At 39.5% G+C, this 16,974-nt stretch overlaps 1 long non-coding RNA gene across 2 annotated transcripts in view; it reads left to right on the top strand.

The window, feature by feature from the left end:
- Positions 1–848: 848 nt before the first annotated feature.
- The window catches only part of LOC117355646, a 78,305-nt gene continuing 62,179 nt past the window's right edge, over positions 849–16,974 (top strand). Inside the window, exons 1-2 of one of the 2 annotated variants that reach the window (XR_004538421.1) lie at positions 849–901; positions 2,306–2,350. This is a non-coding gene — a long non-coding RNA (uncharacterized LOC117355646). The remainder of the gene's footprint in view (positions 902–2,305; positions 2,351–16,974) is intronic. The other variant, XR_004538422.1, reaches the window with a different exon arrangement.

Here is a 16,974-nt window from a genome sequence, read left to right on the forward strand (position 1 = left end):
TGGGCTCGCAAAATAAGTTTTGTACCTTGGCCAAGGGAGGATTAAGCAATTTGCCCAGGGTCACAAGAAGCTGCAGTGGGAACTGAACCTAGTTCCCCAAGTTCTTTCTTAATCCATGGTACTAACCGTTAAACTACTCCATGCTGGTCCACTCCTCCAACATTACTCTACTTAAAACAATAACATATCAGACATAATCTCCCCCCCCCCCCCCACACACACACACACTTTTTTATGAAGCTGTGTGTATTGGAGTTAATACTATTGTGGCCAGCAATAAAAAAAAGTCTAACAGGGCTTAATAAAAAGGGGGGTGGGGGGGGGGCAAAGGTAATTATTAGAATTCCAACATTTGGAATCTAAATATGATAGAAACATAGAGTATGATGGCAGAAAAGGGCCGACAGCCCAACAAATCTGCCCACTCAGGAACCCTCCCTCTTCCCTCCCTCCTTCGGGAATCCATCTTTTAAGCATTGCTCTGGAGTGACCCCACCTGTCTGTCTCATCATCCCTTGAAGTCGAGCATGGTTCTGATAACTTTTGTTTGAATTAACAAGCTAAAAGGGTAGGTTGTAAAAATGGTACAAATTAGAAATGTGATGTCCAGGTTGGAATGTGTCAAATTCTGGTAATATTTTGGAAAAGGATTTCCTTACAAGAAACCTTTTCTAAAATGCATGCGGTTTCAGTACCTGTGGATTCGATTATTCACAATTTTATATTTTTTTTTTAAAGAAATGCTGTATCCCAGATCTTCCCCAGACCTTACCTGGTGGGAATACTGTGTACAATTCTGGAGGCCACATTACCAAAGATGTGCTGAGAGTTGAGTCAGTTCAGCGAATGGCCAACTGGATGGTCTCGAGACTCAAAGATCTCTCATATGAGGAATGGCTGGGTAAGTTACATCTATACTCACTCGAGTAACGCAGAGAGAGGGGAGACATGATCGAGATGTTCAAATATGTCATGGGCCGTATCGAGGTGGAAGAAGATATCTTTTTTCTTAAAGGGCTCACGGCAACAAGAGGGCATCCGTTGAAAATCAGGGGGGGGGGAAATTTCATGGTGACACTAGAAAATATTTCTTCACCAAAAGGGTGGTTGATCGCTGGAATAATCTTCCACTATAGGTAATTGAGGCCAGCAGCATGCCAGATTTTAAGAAAAATGGGATAAGCATATGGGATCACTTCATGGAGGAAGTTAGGGGGTGGGTCATCAGAGTGGGCTAACTAGGTGGGCCATGGCCCTTTTCTGCCGTCATTTTCTATGTATCTATGTTATGGGAGAGGTGTGATATACAGATGCAGGGGAAGAGAGAGATGAGAGAGATATTTAGGGGATGGAACTCCTCTTGTATGAGGAAATGCTAAAATGGTTAGGGCTCTTCGGCTTGGAAAAGAGACGGTTGAGGGGAGATATGATTGAAGTCTACAAAATCCTGAGTGGAGTAGAACGTGTAGAAGTGGATCGATTTTTCGCTCCGTCAAAAATTACAAAGACTAGGGGACACTAGATGAAGTTACACGGAAATAGTTTTAAAACCAATAGGAGGACATTTTTTTCACTCATAGAATAGTTAAGCTCTGGAACGCGTTGCCAGAGGATGTGGTAAGAACGGATAGTATAGCTGGTTTTAAGAAAGGTTTGGACAAGTTCCTGGAGGAAAAGTCCATAGTCTGTTATTGAGAAAGACAAGGGGGAAGCCACTGCTTGCCCTGGATCGGTAGCATGGAATGTTGCTACTGCTTGGGTTTTGGCCAGGTACTAGAGACCTGGATTGGCTACCTTGAGAAGGCTACTGGGCTTGATGGACCATTGGTCTGACCCAGTAAGGCTATTCTTATGTTCTTAATCATACATAAAATCCTCCAGTCACAAGTACATGTTAAAAACCCCATAACAGTTCAGTCTGTTTTTCAGAGTAAACCAAGAGGTACCCATTGCTCTGCAACCCCAGCCCATCATCCATACAAATATGCGGATTGTATGTATTCTTTTGTTATTGTTGAGGTCAATCATTTTTATTGAACTTTTGTGAACATAAGCACATTAACAACAAAGAAAACTATAAGCCAGAACATACCGCATGACCCATAAAGTAGGCAGAACAGATACTTATAATCATATAAGATTAAAGTGTAGATGTCCATACGTTTTCACAAAATTGAAATGCAGGCTTCCATATTCTGTGGTTATTGTGTTTATGTTTACAAACGTTTAATAAAAAATTAGTCTGGTTCTTCCTTTCTAGCTTTCTATAACAATCATCAAACCTTGAACCTGGTTTGTGTTTCAGGTGAACCAACCTCTCAATGTTTCATAACGGTTGTCAAGAAAAGAGGTAAGAAGTGTCCTTGGATTCACATATACGAGGTCCCAAGTGAGAGATAAAAACACATTTATGTATCAATATTTGCATATGAGTATCTGCCTCTCAAAATCATCACAGAAGTGTACTGATATTGTATTGCACAGAAACTATAATTCTTTAGTGAAGGAATAAATGATGAAAAATTCATGCATGTCTGAGTCACTGAGAGGCAGAGGCATAGCCAGGAGTGGGCCTGGTCTGGTCTCTGGGTTCGTCTACTTTTGTCTCAAGCCCACAGTAGCACAGCACCTTTGATGTAGATAGCGGATATTCCCAAGCAGTGGCAGCTGAAGACATCTGAATCCCACTGCCTCCTATCAGAAAAGTATGATTGTTAGAGACAGCATGCTGAGCCACCAAAACCAACACCAAAAGAATGCTAATTTCTTGGGTATGCTCAGTTTTCATACTGTTTTTCTGAATAGGGGAGGGGGCCCTCAGATATCTTCTGCTGATGGAGCTTGGGGATTCCTAATAGGGACTGAATTCTCAAAACTCGGTGGTAAAATCCGGTGAGTCATTGGCCGTAGTGGGAGTGATTTTTATTTCTATGGACAATTCTCAGCTTAATAGTATGCAAATTTTATGCACGGTATTTTTGCAGAGAATCGCAGGTAAAGAGCAGGAGGAACTGTACCTGGTGCTTGCTCAGAAGTGCAATTACTAAGCACAGCTCCTCCCTTCTTTCAAAGCTGCTCTCTCTGCCCCGCTTAACTGAGCCACAGGTCTCCCCTAGTCCTGCTGGTTCATGGAGAGCAGCATTGGAAAATATTTTCCCCTTCTGCCAACATCCCCTCATCTGCAGCTGCCCGCCCCCACATCCTATAAAAGATCGGCAAGAGAGATGCTTACTCCCTCATGTCGCTCCACTGACAATGCCTTGATGCCCCCTGACACTCCCAGCAGGAGGGATGCCCACTCCCTCCCACCACCAGGGTCCCATGCTCCCTCACCCCTCCTGGCAGGAAGGAAGCCCACTCCCTTCCTTCCAGGATCCCCTGCCCTCCCATAAGCCCCTGTCCCCCTGTACCTCTAAAACAAAGGCTGGCTGGAGGGATGCCTTCTCCCTCTGGCCAACAGGCTCGCTTCTTCAAATTGGTGGGCCTTCCTCTTCCTGGTAAAATACAGTTATTAATTTCTTCCTTAATCATCCTTACATAAATTATTGCCTACTCTTTTAATGTTCCACGCTGAGGCAGAGAAGAAATTTGGTTTTCCAAGCTCACTTTATATTGACAAGAAACTGGTGAAGGCAACTGGGCTGCAAAATAACAATTTTTAGTGTCTTCAATTCGTATTTCATTTGGCTCTTCTGAGAGCTCAATCTGTAAGCAGCCACCTAGCAAAATGTTCTGAAATGGCCCCCTCTTCAGATAAAGAAAAAAACATATACAAATAAGGTAGATGACATTCTGAAATATCTAATATGTTTGCTGTGGTTTAGATGTCATAGTTGCCTTTGAGCATTATTAAAAATAAACTTATAACAAGAACAGAGGACACTGTTAGATGATTAGAAATGGCAGGAGAGCTAAGATCTTAGGGGCAGTTAGGTTTTTTTGGCTATCTAGTATAATTTCCCCGTCCCCCTATTTTTATTCTTTTAAAACCCTCTTTCTATTCTTACTATTGTCTAGTTTTGAATTACATTGTTATGTACAGTCTCACATTTACTAAAATGCAGTAAGGTTTTATAGTTTGGTAAGATATCATGTTATAACTGCAAACCTTCCATGTTGTATGTTGGGGATGAGGAGGGCTGCTACTATACAGTACATAGCATAAAAAAGGGATGGTTAATAAGACTAAGAATATTATAATGCCCCTGTATCGCTCCATGGTGCAACCTCATCTGGAGTATTGGGTTCAATTCTGGTCTCCTTATCTCAAGAAAGATATAGTGGCACTAGAAAAGGTTCAAAGAAGAGTGACCAAGATGGTAAAGGGGATGGAACTCCTCTCGTATGAGGAAAGACTAATACGGTTAGGGCTCTTCATCTTGGAAAAGAGATGGCTGAGGGGAGATATGGTTGAGTCTACAAAATCCTGAATGGAGTAGAACAGGTACAAGTGGATTGATTTTTTACTCCTTCAAAAATTACAAAGACTAGGGGACACTTGATGGATGTTACAGGGAAATACTTTTAAAACCAATAGAAGGAATTTTTTTTCACTCAGAGAATAGTTAAGCTCTGGAATGCATTGCCAGAGGATGTGCTAAGAATGGATAGCGTAGCTGGTTTTAAGAAAGGTTTGGACAAGTTCCTGGAGGAAAAGTCCATAGTCTGTTATTGAGAAAGACATAGGGGAAGCCACTGCTTGCCCTATATCGGTAACTTGGAATATTGCTACTCCTTGGGTTTTTGGCCAGGTACTAGTGACCTGGATTGCTCACCGTGAGAACAGGCTACTGGGCTTGATGGACCATTGGTGTGATCCAGTAAGGCTATTCTTAAGTTCTTATAGTGCCAAGAAAAAGCCACTACCACGATAAGGATGTATATTATCCAAGAGGGCAGCCCTATAATGAAACTAACTGACATGGTAGTCTCAGACAGCACTCTTAAGGCAGTGACATTTTATTACTGGCCAGACTGCCTGCTTGACAGCTTTCACTTCCCTCCAAGTTTCTATTTTCCTTTCTGAAGAGCTTCAACTTCTGCAATCCTGCCCAGGCATCTCCTATCCCCTATTGGGCCATCATTGCTCCTCACCCCTACCTTAATTTTCAAAGGCCACCATGTAGCTGACTCTGACATCTTCTCTATATTACTGAGGCCTGTCCTCTCTAACATAACTTCCTGTTTCCTAAGAGGAGGGACCAGGATGTGATGTCAGAAGGGAGCCGAGGCCGGCATGAGCATCAGATGGAAGACGCTGTTCACTCCGGTGAATATTTAAAGAGGTATGCGGGGGAGGGGGGAGGAGAAGCGCCAGTGCCCCATGCAAAGATGGTACCTGGGGCAGTCTGCCTCCCCGCTTCCCTTTGCTACACCACAGACCAGGAATCTCCTTGCATGTGCTCTGACACTGGCTGCTTCTGTTACTGAGAATCCCTGACCGCACAGCTAGCCCTGCGGTGACTACCCTTGTGGTCAGGTCCTTCCTTCCTCTTCCCATGGTTGGGTCTCTCCCTCTCCTTCCCCCCTCTTTCCCTTCTTCCCTCCCTCTAACCTTTCATTGCTTGTCAGCAAAGCACTGCTGGCAGACTAGCCAGCTTCAGTCTCTCACAGTCTTTTTAGTCCCTGCTACACCAGAGCAGGAAGTTACATCTTCCTACTCATTGACTACAAGGGTTACCACACACCCAGAACCTATTAATGCAGTTATTTAGACATCTGTAGCACATTTTCGTGGAAGCATGCTCTGTCTCAGGGGAAAACAGCATATCATTGACAGCTAGCAATCTTAGCTGGTGCACTGAGATAGAGCAGCACTGAAGCTGAAAGGCATTGCACAGATAGAAGTGGGTTGAGTGGACAGGATAAAATGTTTGTGGTAGTTGTTTAAGGCTCATTCCTCAGGGATGAAGAAGTTGTCATGGCCAAGAGTGGTTGTTCTAGAAACATAGTAATGGGAAAGGGATGGAGTGAAAAGGAGAGGGTTGTCATGGTGTAAGTCTATCTAGGAGTAGACCAAGTTACACAGGTGAAGGTTAAGCAGGGGTAGCCTTAAGAGAGACAGACAGGCTCATATGAGGTCACTATGGTCTTAGGTAAGGTACCAGTAATATAGTAAGAGTGTGCCGATCTGATATCTGTGTGCTTATGAGTCCATAGTGGCACTTATGAGTCCATAGTAGCACTGTATTCTAGCCCATATTTCATAGCTTTTGTGTCTTAGATACTTTCTGTGTTCTCTGCTCACTCCATCCCATTGTAAGCTCTTACCACTCTGTAATAGGTTGTACATCAATTGTATTGTCTCCTCATTCTCACTCAGGCCTGTCACACAATCATGTCCCTCCTCTGACTGGGGATAGGGAAATATTTTTCCTTCCTGTCCATCATCAGCTGAATGAGGAAGAATGTGTCCTCCAGAGAAAAGCTGGACTTAATATGCCCTGCATATCATTTTGGTTATGACCCTATACAAGTGTATCTCCTCGCATGTCAAACACACTTGTTTGGTTGTAGTTTTCACAAATGTGTGTGCATACTTCAGGGGACAGGGATACACTTGACAGCACTCTATTACCGAGATTTTAGACAAGGTTGTTTTATTTACGGTACTATCGGGTTCATCTCTCCGAAAACAAGCTAACCTCTGGTATACTGATAATCTTTGAAAATTAGAACAGTGCAGGCAATTGGAATGAGCCATGTGGAAAATTAGAGAGGAATGTAAAACAACTTTCAAAATTTATAATCTTTCTTCAGTTTCTTCTGAATAAGCTTATGATTCAGAACTGATTGGCACAAGTGTCTTAGATACAAACAAACTATTTACAATAGCAGACTCTCTTTCTTATACTTTAGCATATAATGATTCTCAAATTGTTCTAGCAGCTTGTGACTTAGCCAAAATTTTTAATGACAAAATTAAAATGTTTGAATCTAGACTTGCTTTCCTTGCACCCAAAACATAATTAGTTGAGACTATGCAGCCAAACTTTAATAATGGCATACTAGCAGTCATCGGGAGTATTTTTCTCCTTTGTTAATGTAAGATGTTTAATTTGCTACATGACTCTTAGAGGTTCTTTTACTAAACTACTGTAAGCACTTATGCATACTTACCACATGTTAGCAGAGCTTACTGTGGGGCATGTGCTGCCATCTCACTGTAAATTTCTCTTTCTGCACATGTATACCATGTGATAACATAAATGTTTGTAATTCTCTTTAACGGGGGGGGGGGGAGGGGGGTCGAGAATGGGCCTTTACTGCCTATAAAATAGGTTCTGATAAGGACTAATGTGGTAATTTTGTTTAATGGTCATGTAACAATGGCGAGATTGGCACAAGGCCTTTAATTAGGAAAATAGGAAAGTCAACCATTATCTAGCTGCAGTTTGATTTATCATCAGCACTGGATCATTTTCTTTTGTTACAATTATTAACTGAGGCTGGTATTGCGGGAAATATATGAAATTGGTCTGAAGGCTTCCTTAGACAAAGAATCTATAGGATGGAAATGACAGATAAAACAGCTCTGTGGAAAATTAAAGCAAGAGGTTCTACATGGATCCCTTTCTTCCCAATTTTATTTAAATTTTGAATGTCCACATTGGAGAAATATTTCTTTTTTTTTTTTTTTTAATCTTTATTCCTTTTTATTTCTTTCAACAAGTGTACAATATTATTACAATTAATTCACATAACTCACTTGACATTCTTAAACAATATTATTATACATGTTTTAATATCCCCCATCCACCTCCCATCCCTTCCCATATCAACAAAATATTTCGTCCAAACTTATACATATTTATACATCCCTCTTTCATAATACAATTAATCTTACATTAAATCTGTCCCTCCCCCCACCCTTTCTTCCTCAAACTCTTTATTCATTTTATTATACAAAGTAATGCACAACAATATATATCTCATCATAGTACATATATCCCCTTATATTTCATAACAACATATTTCCTATAAATTTACCCTCTTTCCTTTTCTATTCATACCTATATACCATGTTTCTTATATCCATTAATCAGTTGAAATATACCGCTAGCTAACTAAATTATCCTATCCCCCCCACCCCACCCCATTTTTATAAATTATCCTCTAAGGAAAAAGAATAAATCTTAATCATTATAATAATCAATTAATGGCCTCCACACCTCTTGAAACCTTTTAAAATACCCCCTTTGTACTGCAAGAAATCTTTCCATCTTGTACATATGACAAACTGAGTTCCACCAGAAACTACAATTCAGTCTAGAACAGTCTTTCCAATTAGTTGTTATTTGCTGAATTCCCACACCAGTAAGAATCATCAATAATTTATTGTTTGCTGCAGATATTTGGCATTTGGCCCTCATACACATTCCAAAAACCACTGTGTCATAGGATAATGCCACATGACTCTCCATCAATATGTTGACTTGATCCCAGATTGATATCCAAAATGCCTGAATATATGGACAATAAAATAAAAGATGGTCTAAAGTTCCAACTTCAATTTTACAATGCCAGCATCTATTAGACTTAGAGCAATCTAATTTTTGTAATCTAGTAGGGGTCCAGAATGCTCTATGCAACAAAAAGAACCATGTTTGCCTAATAGATGCTGACATCGTACCTTTAATTCTCCAAGACCAAATACGTGGCCATTGAGATGCATTAATCTGATGCTTAATCTCAATGCTCCAAATATGGAGAAATATTTCTTATCCTAGAAGTGGGGACAGTGGTCAAAGCTACAGCCTCACTATCCTGACATTGTAGGTTTAAACCCACGCTGCTCCTTGTGACCCTGGGCGGGTCACTGAATCCTCCTATTGCTTTTTTTTTATATATAGCACTAACAACGTTTAAGTTTCACATGTGGAAAATGCTGAGAGCTTTTTGTTCTTCTATAGTTTTGTAGTAGCTCACGTTATATTTTTTTCATTCGATGACCTCACCATTTCATTGTCTAATGTGACTCAAAAAAAGTATCCCCTGAGGAAGACATATTTCTTTGCTGAAACTAGGATCCTTCTTAGGATCAAGTCCTACATATTAAAGTTTTGCGTTGGTTGAGTAGACATCTTCACTTGCCTGTAGTTGTTATTTAATTAGAGCTTACTGGTTGCAATTAAGGGCACAAATAGAGTTTAAGATTTTAATTTTATTTTAATTTTTTTACATTTTATATGGAATGGCACCAAATTCTATATCAAAGTTTTGTGTAATATATACTCTGAGAAGTTTACGTGTATAGGGTCTGAACTCTAATTGAATATTCCAAATATATTTCAGATACATTAACAATCTACTAGGCATAAAATTATGACTCAGGGTCCTTTCTTATGGAATGTGCCACCTAAGTAATTTAGAATGATTTCATCCTATAGATTATTTAGACAACAACTGAAAATTTGGCTTTTTTTTTCAAAAATGTCAACGCTAGACTGAATAAATGTGAATATTATGAATCATGAAGATTTTAGAGGAAATGTAATAATGTACAGTATAGAATTACCTGACTTTGTCCATGATCTAATTTGATTTTTTTTATGTGATCCGCCTTAAACTAAAAGGGAAAGTAGAATAGAAATACATATGTTAATGCTAATGTTAATATATGGCACATGCGTAAGTGTGTACTTATACACACATATGCTAGTATTGTAAACATGTACATGCATAACTAACATGAGCGTTAATTTTTTTGCTCAAAATGGGACAGGACCCGCCTCTCAAACCCGTTAAATATAGTGCAAAATATAGACAGCAGATATAAATTCTCAAAACTGACATATTTTGATCACTAAATTGAAAATAAAATCATTTTTCCTACCTTTGTTCTCTGGTGATTTAATGAGTCTCTGGTTGCACTTCCTTCTGACTGTGCATCCTTTCTTTTTCTTTCTTTCTTTCTGTCTTTCTTTCTCTCTCCCTGCCCCCTTTCTTTCTGTCTTTCTCTCTCCCTGACCCCCCCCCCCAACGCTGACGCAGCAATAGGTCAGGTGCGTGCAACGACTGCACAAGCCTTCCCCCCGACATCAATTCTTTAAGCAGGAATCATTCTGTCGGTGCTTATAATGACAAACTGTGTTGTGAATCTCTAATTTGTCCTTTAGTTACTTCAAAGCTTGACTATACTTTTCTACACAAAGGGTGGTAGATGCATGGAACAGTCTCCCAGAAGAGGTGAAGGAGACAGAAACTGTATCTGAATTCAAAAGGGCCTTGGATAGGCACGTGGGATCTCTCGGAGAGAGAAAGAGATATTGGTTACTGCGGATGGGCAGACTAGATGGGCCATTTGTCCTTTATCTGCCATCATGTTTCTAAGTTTGAGTATTGCAATATTGTTTACACTGCATTACCATCAGTATCTATTAAGAAGTTGAAAACTATACAGAATACTGCTACAAGAGTTCTTGTAAATGCTCGGAGATATGATCATAGCTTTCCTTTTTTAAGGGAGTATCATCAGTTACCTGTTAAATTTTGTCTTATTCATAAGGCTTTAACACTTGCCTTTAAAACACTACAATCCGGTAAACCTGACTATTTGGGAAAATTATTAGTTCCTTATAGGCCTGCTCCTAATTTGTGTTCAGTATCCGCTCATCAATTGGCTTTGCCTCCAGTTCATTTGGTGCGATTGTATTCAACACATAACTCTGCTTTTTTTGCATCTTCTCCTACTTTATGGAATTCTCTTCGCTCTGAGCTCTCTTACGCAAAATTTAGGTCATTGGTTAAGACTCATCTTTTTGGTCTAGCATTTCATTGAAACTATTGGGAATAGAGTCCTCTCTTTGGCAACTATTTAGATTTTAAATAATTTTAATCTTTCAATTTTAATTTGGGATTTTGTCTTCTTTTACCTATTCTTTGTTTTAATGGCATTCCTTTTTCTTTTCTTTTTTTCCTTTGTAAACTGTGCTGTTGCTAAACCAAAGTGCGGTCAAATTTTTTAAATAAATATAAATATAAACATTAATGGCTAGTGGTTGATTGACAACTGTGCCGTGCCGTTTATAGAATCGGCCCCTTAGTGCCCCAAGTTACAAATCTAGGTGCATAACTTAGGCACACCACTTAGAAGCTTAAATTGAAGTGTACCACACTCTGAGCATTGATTTACAACTGCTTAGATTATCAAATCTTAATATTTTGTGAAAAAAAAGAAAGAGAAATATAAAATCACTTATTGTAAAGAAGACTTATGCACTAATTTCCCCCCTCTAAGTACTACTTGCATATTAAGTGACACTAAAACTTTTATTCCACTTTCAAATGAATGCTTTAAGTTATTCTTCCAACACTTTATTAAATATTTAAGACGTATTTTAAATCCTCAGGCTACTCAATTTTTATAGTTACAGTAGATTCTCTACTGAAATAGCAATATATGATGTCTGTCAAAAAGTCTGCCATAATAGCTGTAGGCTGCTTTCCAACAATGAAATAGAAGTCTATAATATGCCAGGGTAGTTTGAGTGCCGTGTTTTACATGTCCTTATTCTGCTTCACAATTCATACTGCTAAAGTATGTATACGACTTGGCAGAAATACATCAGTTATTCTTTACAATCCGAAATGAATTATGTTCTGTTGAAAATACATGACAGCACCAGCTCTCAGAATCAGCTTTTCATAACACTCAAGGAAGCAGAGAAAAAGCACTTGTTATCATGGAAAGCAACATAAATGGGTCTACGGTGGAATAAAACGCATGCTAGGGATACGTTTGCTGTAGATTTGCATAAAACGTATAAGATATGTAATATTCTACTAAATTGATAATAATTACCGTTTTTGTAGCCCTAGTAGATATATTCTGCACTGTTTAGTGGTGATAAGTGTTCAGGTACAATATATGCCTGCCTTGAAAACATTCCAACCTAAATGGATACCAAGACCAATGGGAGATAAAGGAGCCCTTTTTTTTTTTTTTCTAAAATTTGCACGTAACACAGCTTAACATGGGAATCTCCCATGTGTTGACTGCATTGCAATGCAAATTTAGTGCTTCCCTTTTGGGGGAACAATATTCTGTTTGGGCCCCTTTTACAAAGTTGCGGTAGTGATGCTGCCACAGTAAACGTGGCCCTGAACGTGGCCATTGGATGGATCCGCATAAGTTCTGAATGGCCAGAATGCCTGGAGTTATGCCCTGAAATTCAGTGCTGGTGCCCGGACATGGCTTGGCACTAAATATTGGGGCATAATTTAGCTAAAAAAAAAAAAATGCTGACTACCGTCGGCTAATTGTCAGGGGAATCGTGTTGCTTATCTATCTATGTATCTATCTGTAACCCAGTCATTCTGTAAACAAGAATGCTTAAAATGCTTAAAAAATGGATTCTCGAGGAGGGAGGGTTCTTGAGTAAGCAGACTTGTTGGGCCGCCGGCCCTTTTCTGCCATCAGACTCTATGTTTCTATGTTTCTATAATTTCCTGTAAATTGTAGTTCTGCTGAGATTGGCCCCCTTTGAGCACATGCTTCCAGCTTCCATCGTCTTATGGATTTTACTTATTGGCTCTGCTCTGAGTTCAAGCCTGCTGAGAAAGCAGCCCCCTCCCATCGTGCACTTGAGAGAAAATAATATTCTCTTTTTGTGTGGCTTAATGGTTTTTGTACTCCTTCTGCTCTGAGCTCTTCAATCCTACAGGTACATTATGTTTTTACTACACTCACATTTACCTAATATATTTTCACAATTTCACTAGTAAGCCTGATTGAGAGTGATGGATTTAGAACAGACTCCTATCTACAGAGGGACAATAACTCTTTAGAGTACATTCCAATTACATCTGAACTTTTTCTTTTTTGGGGGGATTACTGACATTGAAGAACAATTTGGAATTAGAATTTGAGTTTCCACATAGTGAGGTTAGAATATTGGTTTAGCTCTATGTGAAACATTATGCTGGACACCTTGTGAGTACAGAAGAATACTGAATTCTTTCAGGGAACTTCAAAACAAGTCAGAGTGAACTATAAGGGGCAGAAAATGTCTACAGGAAATGTCCTGATCTCTATAAAAGAATGTTCTTTGTAAATAGATACAAAACCAAAACAGAAAAGTGGAGTCGATGAACTTGGTGAACCAGGTTTATTAAGTCAGTTAATAAAATAAATTGCAAAAGCTAGCTGAATAGCTATGATGAATGGTAATTCGAGGCTAAAGTATGGTTCAACAAGTATAGAAGTTCAAATCCAGATATTAATATAATGGATATTGACATGAAAGATAATCCCTAGGACAATGCAGCAGAGGTCTGTACTGGTGCAGTTACATGTATATATATATATATATATATATATATATATATATATATAAATTTATTTTATTAACCTGGGTTTGTGAGTGTTTTGCAAGACAAGCAAAACATTCTCGCAAATCTTGCCTCGCAAACCAAGCGTTGACTTGATATGTAAGCTCCCACCCCCGAGAACCGGCATTGCCCCCCAAGAACCGGCATCACCCATCCACCTGCTCGCCCAAATCCTTACCAAGATCGGGCACTAGCATTGGCACGCAGCACTAACCCACAGGACGTGCCGGTGCCAAAAGAACCTGCCACCTGCCGCTGATCTCTGCTGGGCCTTGAGCATCTGCATCTGCACTATGTTGGGTTGTACTTCCTGGTTCACTATGTTCTCACGTATGTACTGTTTCACTCACATCTTTGGGGGGTCATGTTTACATCCTTCTAGTGGTCATATGTCAATTTTTTTGGCACTTATTTGTTATTAAAACAGGTCTAGCCCCAAACATCCAAATTGTACCCATGAAGTATTCTTTAATATTTGATTATGGTAGAAAAACGTCAAAGTCATAAGCTTTCACTAGTCCTGCCCAGATCATGCCTCTAACATGACCCCTTGAGATTTAGACAAACTATTGATAAACAGCATTTAAAACCATCCAGAAAGTAAGTTTTGAAAATAGTGAATTAGAAGGGTTTGGTGAGAAAAACATCCATCTGCCCCTTTATGTCACTTTTTGGACATTTTTATTTTTTGAAATTGAGCCCCATAGATTGATAAGCAAACTAATATAGTGAATGGCACAACCCTCATATAAGGAAAGGGAAAGGAGCTTAGGGCTCTTCAGTTTGGTGAAGAGCCAACTGAGAAGAGATGTAATAGGGCTCTATGAAATCATGGATAGATTGGAACAGGTAAATGACAAAAAATATCAGTTCTTTGCTCTTTCAAAAAATACAAAGCTTATGGGACATGCCAAGAAATTATGAAGTAGTACAGCATAGTTAAGCTTTGGAACTTGCTGCTACAAGATGTGATAAAAGCAGTTAGCATAGCATAGTTTTAAAAAAAGTTCATAGAGAAAAGGCCAATAGGCTTTTATTAAAGTATATTTGGAGAAATCCACTGCATTTCCTGGAGTTAAGCAGCATATTGTAGAATCTTGCTAATTTTGGGGATCCTGCCAGGTACTTGTGACCTAGATTGGCTTGACAACTATTGGAAACAGGAGACTGAGCTTGATAGACCTTTGGTTTTACCCAGCATGACAATTCTTATTTCCTTATGCAAGCAGAAGTGGGTTATGTGACCTTTCGCAAAATATTGAAATGATGTTTTTTTAAATTAACTTCAGTTCCTGATTTGAAGTCTATGCATTTATGCTGCTTTAGATGGTGAGATGAATGTAATTATGAATTTTTTTTCTGATTGGTATGATTAATTTAATCATTAAACTGTACTAAATTATTAATTACTGAATCATATGTCTGTGTTTTTAAAATATATTTTTTTAAATGTTTTCCATATTAGAATTGGCAGCAACTTAGAAAGGAGGATTATAAACCTTAAATTAAATTGCATGAAACTTGATATAATTATCATACATCAGTTTGCAGACATTACATGCTTTGTATGATATTTGCTGTTTCAGCAACACTTCAGGGATGACCTTAACTGTGGTTTTTTTGCCTTTTTTTTAGGCAAGTGGAACATCGATGTTCACTAATAGGTGAATTTTTCAGGCAGTACAAAAGATGAATGTTGTCTGCCAGTGGCGTAACTGGCTTGGTGGCAAACTGGGGTGGAGCACCCGGGTTGAGGGTGTGTGCAGCGGTTATAGGGCAGTCGTTCGCATGTACATAGCCATCGGCTCTGTTGGGCCCATGCTCTGGAACAGGAAAATGACGTGAGAAGGGACAGGGTCTTGTGGAGCCAATGGCTGTGCGCTTTCAGACCATGGCCCTGCACCTGCTTCATGCACCCCTTCCTCTTGCATTTGGGGCAGACCGCCTTCACCATTGGTACACTAGAGTAGTAAGCTAATAAACTGTGAGACCAATTCTTGGAATGGTTTCTGTGGTTTTGTCCTTTAGTGAATGGATTAGATTCATAACCATTCCCTCCGCATATGTAATTTGTATGAAAATTGACAGGTCTCAAAAGGCCTGATGTTTTTTAAATAACAGGTTGCCTATGTAACAAATCCATAAAGAAATAGTGATGCACATTCCTTTGAAACAACATCTCAGTTGATATGCTTGCAGCCAACAGTGGTTTTTAAGCTGCCATCATAATTAAACCCAGATATTTAATTCTGGGCCATGTCTGGAAATCATCATTGAATATCAGGTGTCAGGTGGTGACCCGTATGTTATGTTGTAGCAAACTGATGTTTTTGTTCTGGCGCCACCTATCTAAGCAGTGGTGGTCCTATCTGCCCACTTAACTATGCAGATAGTAGCCTTGCCTTTGAGTTTAGCAACCCATCTGTAACCTAATGGACTCTGTATCACCCATCTTGTCCACATCTAAAATCTACACTTGGCCCCTCGGCTATAGGATAAGCTGTATTGTAGAAAAGCATTAGCATCTTATCTATGTCATTTGAATGTTCTGATTTGTGCTTATTAGATGTTTCATAAGTATTATGTTGACATTGTATTGTAATTCTCATTTAAATTTCAGTGCTTTTAATAAGTATATTTTTTAAACTGTTTCATGCTAGTCCTATAATTAAATTTCAGTTTACTGATATTAACATAGTAACATAGTAACATAGTAACATAGTAGATGACGGCAGATAAAGACCCGAATGGTCCATCCAGTCTGCCCAACCTGATTCAATTTAAAATTTTATTTTATTTTATTTTATTTATTTATTTTTTTTTTTCTTCTTCTTAGCTATTTCTGGGCGAGAATCCAAAGCTTTACCCGGTACTGTGCTTGGGTTCCAACTGCCGAAATCTCTGTTAAGACTTACTCCAGCCCATCTACACCCTCCCAGCCATTGAAGCCCTCCCCTGTCCATCCTCCTCCAAACGGCCATACACAGACACAGACCGTACAAGTCTGCCCAGTAACTGGCCTAGTTCAATCTTTAATATTATTTTCTGATTCTAAATCTTCTGTGTTCATCCCACGCTTCTTTGAACTCAGTCACAGTTTTACTCTCCACCACCTCTCTCGGGAGCGCATTCCAGGCATCCACCACCCTCTCCGTAAAGTAGAATTTCCTAACATTGCCCCTGAATCTACCACCCCTCAACCTCAAATTATGTCCTCTGGTTTTACCATTTTCCTTTCTCTGGAAAAGATTTTGTTCTACGTTAATACCCTTTAAGTATTTGAACGTCTGAATCATATCTCCCCTGTCTCTCCTTTCCTCTAGGGTATACATATTCAGGGCTTCCAGTCTCTCCTCATACGTCTTCTGGTGCAAGCCTCCTATCATTTTCGTCGCCCTCCTCTGGACCGCCTCAAGTCTTCTTACGTCTTTCGCTAGATACGGTCTCCAAAACTGAACACAATACTCCAAGTGGGGCCTCACCAATGACCTGTACAGGGGCATCAACACCTTCTTTCTTCTACTGACTACGCCTCTCTTTATACAGCCCAGAATCCTTCTGGCAGCAGCCACTGCCTTGTCACACTGTTTTTTCGCCTTTAGATCTTCGGACACTATCACCCCAAGGTCCCTCTCCCCGTCC

This window comes from Geotrypetes seraphini, chromosome 2 (genome assembly GCF_902459505.1).
Source record: "Geotrypetes seraphini chromosome 2, aGeoSer1.1, whole genome shotgun sequence".
NCBI lineage: Eukaryota > Metazoa > Chordata > Amphibia > Gymnophiona > Dermophiidae > Geotrypetes > Geotrypetes seraphini.